Source organism: Nesoenas mayeri (assembly GCF_963082525.1).
Source record: "Nesoenas mayeri genome assembly, chromosome: 7".
In the NCBI taxonomy this organism is placed as follows: Eukaryota; Metazoa; Chordata; class Aves; order Columbiformes; family Columbidae; genus Nesoenas; species Nesoenas mayeri.
Genome location: NC_137551.1, coordinates 4,386,593 through 4,393,934, shown reverse-complemented (window position 1 = coordinate 4,393,934; position 7,342 = coordinate 4,386,593).

Here is a 7,342-nt window from a genome sequence, read left to right as displayed (position 1 = left end):
ATTCACATATTTATGCTGACAGATTTAACACTTCCTTCTTTTTAAATGTTGCTTTAAGCTGATGAAGGCAGAGCCTGAGGGATGCATGGGGAACTGCAGCGATGTTTGCACACAGTGAACACATCAGGCAAAAGCATCAGCACTTTTTCAATTCTACGCTGTCAACAGCCTTAAGTCCTTGACCAGAAAGGACGAGCACTGGAAGAACAGTTTGGTTTACATAATTATCAGGAATTTTTTGTAATTTTGTCTAGATAATGTCTATAAAAATACCTTGCGATACCAATTAATTCCATGGAAGCTGCCCCGCAGCTATTATGCTACAACGTGTTTTGTCATCATGGACAAATTTAAAATGATGAAAATTTCCATATGTCACACGCAGGGATCGGAGCCCTCTGGGTCCTCCAGTTCTTGGCATCCTCTAATTGCAGCTCAGTCACAGAATAAATTCTATATTCACAAAAAATCCACCTATCCATAACAGAAAAGAAAAAAAAAAAGGCAAAATAATATATATTTTATGAGAACCTCTCTCTGTTTCAGGACAGAGGAGGTTTTACTACAGTTGTGCTTCACAATATCTGAGGGAGACTGGAACAAGAGAAGCCAGAGCTGCTATCTCCCAAATGATAAGTGATTAATGTCTTAATCTCAATAAAAGAAAGGGTTTTTATCTTTTCCATTATCCGGATAAACATCTGCAATATCCATTAAATAGCCTTTTGCTTTAAGACAGCAGGATTCCATTCAGGATTCTGATGTTAATGCACCATTACTAGATCAGATTGCATCAATTCATAAGCACTTTGGTTGATTGACAGTTTTCTTGCATTTTATCATGCCAGAAATAGCATTTCAGTCATGAGCAACAGATCCTGGTGCTGTAAGTGTGCAGTCAAGCAAACAGAGCAAAGCAGGTAAAATACTTCACAAGCCAGGAATCCCTTTATGTGGAATTGCAGTCTGCTTGGAGAGAAGTTAAATTAATCAGCAATCCCCAAATGATCCAAAATTATTGTAAGAATACTGCATAAAAAAAGCACACAAAAAATAATGCACATTTAACATCAGTCTTATATCATGAATATATCTATTATGCAAAAGATGGAAACAGCAAATTATCCCTAAATGGCTTTTCAGTGCTACGAGAAATGCTGTAAGAACCCCCCAAAGTTTAGGATAAATCAAATACAGAATGTTTCAACACAGAGGAATAGCGCTGAAAACTAATTCTGTATTTGAGAATGTGACTGAAGTGGAGTAGGAGTAAGGGTGCACAACATAGCGTGAACAAACTACGTGGGGGAGTTCGTGAAACAACTGGCTATAGGGGCAGGCTATGGTGTGATTATATAGCAGCTCCAAAATGAAGCCACATTTGATTCTGTAACTTGAACTGGTCCCTGAGTCAATTCTTAGGCACACAGAAGGGAAAATTTTAGCCATATAGGGTTTTCTGAAGTAAATTCTTATTTTTATTCATTGTATGGTCTAGGCATTCAGCTTTTTTAGATGATAAGCAAAGCTAATAGATAGAATGAGAGAGAGAAGAAATGTACTTCAGTATGTAGCATCATTTTTCTTAATTGTCATTCATTAGTTTCTTCAGTAAGAAAACATGAAACTGTGTAGTCTAGTGGTGCTAGCATTATCTGCTGCAATACACAATTTGCATTGGGTTCATCAATTCATTTGCATTCTTCAAGGGAGATGTAAAATTTACTCTTGAATATTCCCCCTGGCCCCCGCCAGTTTTTCCCGTGAGGATTTGTCAAACCCAACCCCATTCCCCCTCACGTTTCTGCAGTCAAACTCCTCAGACTTCAGCAGCATCTTTATTCTTCCTAATTCTTCTTGTCCATCTCTAATCCTGGTCCAACTCACCAGCGCTCTCCCCAAACTGGTGACACAGAATCTCTTACAACAAACATGGAGGCAGCAGAGTCATCGTACCCTTCAACCACAATCATTCCGTGCATTCACCTACAGAATCTGCAATATTTATGATACTGTACTGGAGCATTTTACCAGATGCTTGTCATTTGAAAAAAAAAAACCACAACAAACAAACAAACAAAAATTTGGGAAAACCAAAACCAAAACCAAATGATGAGCACAGATCACTGGAGCGGTCAGCAAGCAAACACTCATCGTACATGATCTGGAGTGAAATTATGCCAATGTCTGACTTTCAAAGGATTTTCTGTGCATTGGTGAAGCTTGCAGTTGTCATGGTGCTCAGATACTGAAACTCACCATCCAACAAGTGTCCATGTCCAACCTGGAAACAACTTTTTCTACATTCTGCTTCATCAGTTAAAATAATGCCAACACGTAAAATGCAAAAAAATTAAACCAAGGACTTGAACTAACTGGACTCCAAACCTTAAGACTAATAATAACAACATTAACTAATACATTATTATTATTATTATTCAGGCCATTAAAAGCAATTCGGTATGCCTTCAGGATCCATCAGGCTTTTGTATCATTGAATACTATTTTTCTGAATATGTTTAAAAAATCAAAACAAAAAACCCAAGGCAATTGTGGGAGATTTGAGGGATTTTCTTGAGGTTGTTTTGTGGATGGGTTTCTATTAGATGGAGATTTATTACTGAACTAGCCAGGCCCAAAGGAACTTCAAGGACACCTTGAAAGCTGAAGACAGGACCTGCTGCAGGAATGAGGCAGTTCTACAATAACAGGGCCTCAACATGACATCAATCAACAGACCTATTAGCAGTGAGACTCAGGCATGTGGACAGCTCGTGAACCAGTGGTGATCCATAAGAAGAATTTATGGAAGGCGGACGATTGCTGCAGGGAGCAAGCCCCAGCTGGATACGGCTCGGCTGGACCGTGACCGGGACGTAGTCTGTGGGCTGCGTGACTCCTGATTGATCGCTACAGAAGTGACAGAGGAGGGATAAAGGCTCCGGTATCATTGCAACGGACACCCAAAGAGGTGAGCAGCTGGGGGTGAGAGGAGATGGGGCAGAATATTTTTAAAGAAGAAGAAGAAATACTGCGGCTCCTCTTGCATATTCTCTCTAAGAGAGGGGTGAAGTATGAGGAGAGTAACCTCAAAAGACTATTAATTTGGTGCAGAGGCAAGGGGTTTCCTGCTGATCTGTTAGGAGCTTTTCAAATAGAGACTTGGGAAAAAGTGCGATCAGGTAATCAGTCGCAGTGAAAAAGATATTCTCGGCCTTGTAACCACCCGGAAACTGATAATTACTACACTGAAGCAATTAAAACCTGAAAAGACTGTTATGAGCATTAGTGACTCAAAACTTAAACTTGAACTTTGGGACTATAAAGGGCTGACTTTATGGGTTAAAGTCAGCAATGGAGATAAAGAAGCTAAATCATTAGCAACTACATGGAAGCTTATAATTACCACCTTAAAAGATCTTAAGGCTGAACAGTCTGCTGCTGCCGGAATTTTTGCAGCGTTGCAGCCTGATAAGTATCCTGAAAGCTGCTGTGAAGTTCACCAGGTTTGTGTCTGTGATACCCTCCCTATCCCATCCCCTGCTGTGCCTTCGGCACACCCGATGGTTCAGCAGTCCGGGGCAGGGGGAGGAAAAATGCCTAGCAGGTGGCCTCCTGTACCATTGCCCAACCCTGGTGAGAACAAGTCCAAAGGATTGGAGTTGGACGATTTGCCCAAAGAACCTGTGAAAGCTGAGAATGCTAAAGTCGTAAACAAGTGTATTATCAGTCCTTTTACCAATTTGTATCTGCCTTCACTGCCTTTTAACCCTCCAACTTCCACGAGAGAGCAGAAGGAGTCGCTGGATAAGAACTGGACAAAAGAAGTGCGTGACAGATTTGATCAGCTAATAGTGAGTGAATCCAGCAGTTGGCAATGCAGTCATGCTGATCGTGATGAGAAAGGGGATGCGCCTGGGAACTCAGATTATACGAATAATTATGATGCTAGAAAGTATTGGCGAGAATGTGCACTGTTCTGAATCCCCCTGTTACTAATGATTCTCCGGCACTGTTCAGGTCCATTTATCTGATGACTCGGATGAGGATGAGGTTCTGCAGCATTTTCTTGGAAAGTTAAAGGGGAAAAGAGTATGCGTACGTGTTGCCCTGAGATCAGATAAAGACCATGAAAGACTCAAGTAAAATTAGATCTATGCAATGTAACAGCTATAGATCATTTAGGACAGAATGATGGGGATTCTTTGAAAGGGGCAGGTATCCCACAACTCTTGGAAGAGACATTAATTGACACACCACAATTACAGGCACTATTAGTTTCTGAAATCCTGACACAGCCAACAGACCTTGCATATCGAGCTATGATAAAGGAGCCTGAAACCGACAAAGCAGCCAAATAATTTATAACTATTATCAGGGTCCCAATGAGAATTACATGCAATTTATTGACCATCTTCAAGAGGCCATCAATAAGCAGGTTGAAAACTTAGAAGTTAAGGAAGCACTAATGTTGAAATTAGCAGTAGAGAATGCTAATGTTTGCTACCAATGTGTTATCTGCGAGTTTTACAGTACATATTATGTGCTTCTGTGTATTGCCTCTCTGAAAATCAAGCAGCTTGTCAGGAATGTGAGTTAATTGTTTCACTGGTTGTTGTTAGAATTGTTTCTTTGTGGAATATGTACACTGTAAAACTTTCTCCCCACTTTTCCCACTCTCACTGCAAGCAGCCCTGTGCTTTCCCCACCTCCCTCCCTCTTCTCATGGTTTTACTTACGAGATGGGGTCAGGAATGACTGTTTTCAGTCGTGTTCCTAAAAAATCGGTATTGGGAGGTGTTTTAAAACATAGGAAAGCACTTGGAAATATGAGGAAGGAAGATCTTGTGAAATATTGTAATTAATGGTGGCTGCTGTATAAGTTAAATGATTGGGAAAAGTGTCTGGAGAATAGAATCTTGAAGTATAATACTTTCTTGCAATTAATGTTGTTTTTAAGGTGAGAAGAGCAGGACAAAATAAATCTCTACAAGAGATCATGAAATAATTTCAGACAGTTTTACAGGTGAAACGGTTAGAACTTCAACGAGCTGAGAATTAACTGATAATACACAGGTCATAGAAAACTTGCTGAAGTCTGCAAGATGCTTTCCGTATTAACCTGTTTTCTTTGTGGGTATCTGTTTAAGAATATTACAATTTAATAGGTCTTTGTCTGTTATATGGTACAGTAAGTACATAGAGTGTTAAATAATGAGAATCCATGGACTCAAATTGTGCATTTTGTGATAATATAGAAGATCATGAGTAATTTAGTTCTTTACTGCCTGAATGTGATGGTAAATTTTTGTGTGTAGTAGCTGTTATTTTTCTTTCTAGCATGCTAGCTTTATTCCAATATCCAGACTTGCGCAACTCTGTGATAGGCTGTGTCTCATCTCGATGTGCTGGATTTGGCTCTTTTGTATGCACACCAAGTAAAGAATCCTGGGTTTGGGATAACAGTTGTAGTGCACCAGATGAGACACTAACAAAAGCCTTGCCCAGTCCAGCTTGCTAGGGCAGAAGGGGGGCGGGTGCCGATTGGGCTCCAGCACACACTGACCTGTTTTGTTAGGGAGACCCAGTGGTACCTCTACCTGGCTGAGCAGTAAGTGGCCCAAAGGTGCAATGCTAAAATCGAGGTATTGTCTTGAATAAGTATAACTCTGATCTATCTGCATATTTGAACTTGGTATTTGGTTTTCATATCTGAGCTCAGTATTTTAATATGCATATTTATGTTTGGTACCAAAATATTTTTGTTTGGGGAGATAATTACAAAATGGGAACCGGTTCCACTGCTAAAATTCCACCTTTCTCCCCCTTAGGATGCATCCTTACACATTAGAGTAATTGCTTATATTGTTATCTAGTAATTTTGAGACGAGAAAAGAATTTAAATTGTTAAACGCTGCTTTGCAATGGAAAAAGAAAACAAACAAACAAATGAACGAAAACAACAAAAAAACAACCCACCTAAATGCTATGATGGATGTGAACTTGGTATTGTATGAGGTTGTATTTAAAAGTTGCTAGAATATGAACTGATTTGGATCTAGGAAAACGGAATAATAGATTGATGTTTAATATACTGGGTTTTGACATCTGTAAATTGTAAAAAGTAAATGGGGCTGAGGAATGTAACAGCTGTTGAGCTAATTGGAATTGCATATAAAGTGTATTATGGTTGGAATGAAATGGGAAAACAAAAAAAGCAAAATATCCCAGGCTTGTGTTTGAACATTACTTTCAGATCTGTGTCAAGCTATAAGATAAACTTGGCTCATTGTAACTGAGGAGTTTGCCAGAGCCTCCTACTTCATACCAGCGATTGCGCCACCTGCGTGGCCTTGGCTGTGTCTAAACTGCAGCAAGAAGAGAAAGAAAAAAAGAAAGAAGAAAAAAACTGGAAAAACCTGTTTGCCCACAGCTAAGCAGAGAAAGGGGGGCTTTACTCCCCCCCCCTCTTTTTTTTTTTTTTTTCCTGGAGTATTGTCAGCCATCCTTGTTGTGACACTGTGTTTCTTCTTGGCTTTGAATCAGGGGTTGTTGGTGCTGTTTCTTTTTGCTTCAGTCTTGTTTCCTAGGTTTTGGCACATTTGGGGAGAGAGCTCATCATTTTATCTCCTTGCTGAAGTCAGTCTTTTCACACTGGTCACTTTGCCGGGTCAGAGTGCTCAGTGCTTCTCTGGGTCAGACTGGTACTAATTTGGGTGTGGAGTGGAGCCAGGTTGGTTTGATGTGGAGTTCGAACTGATTTGTTTTCGTGCTGGGCTGGACATCCTACCATCTCAGATAGGGGAGAGAGGAAGGTTTTATTCCTCCCCCAGCAATGTTACTGCTAGAGAACTGTAATACTGCATGAAAGAGTCTGATGGTTGAAATTTAAAGGCATTACCAGTGGATCCATAGTTCTAATGAAGCTGGGAAATTAAACCAATTTTTTTTTTAATATACTTTTTCTGTGGTAACTAGTTGTAAGAGACATCTTAGTAAATTCACCATGCTAGTTTTTGAGGTCATGGGAGAGAATGAAAGAAAGGCTGTTTTTTGAGACCAATGGAATGCCAAATTTGGAACAAAGTTTTAATACATGAATTCTTGTAGTTGCCAGAAAGTCCTATACTTCTCTTGGGTCAAGATTTGTTAAGTAAATTTTAAGCTCAAATAACGTTTTCTGAGAATTCTGTTTAGTTGCCTGTCCTACAAGAAGCTGCTGGGATGGTGCAGATCTGCTTGGTGCAAGTAAGAAATCTCCAAGGAAATTTCGAATGCTGTATTTCCACTAGTATTAACAGCCAATGTTTCGATAAAGCAAACACTACATTGATAGAACTGA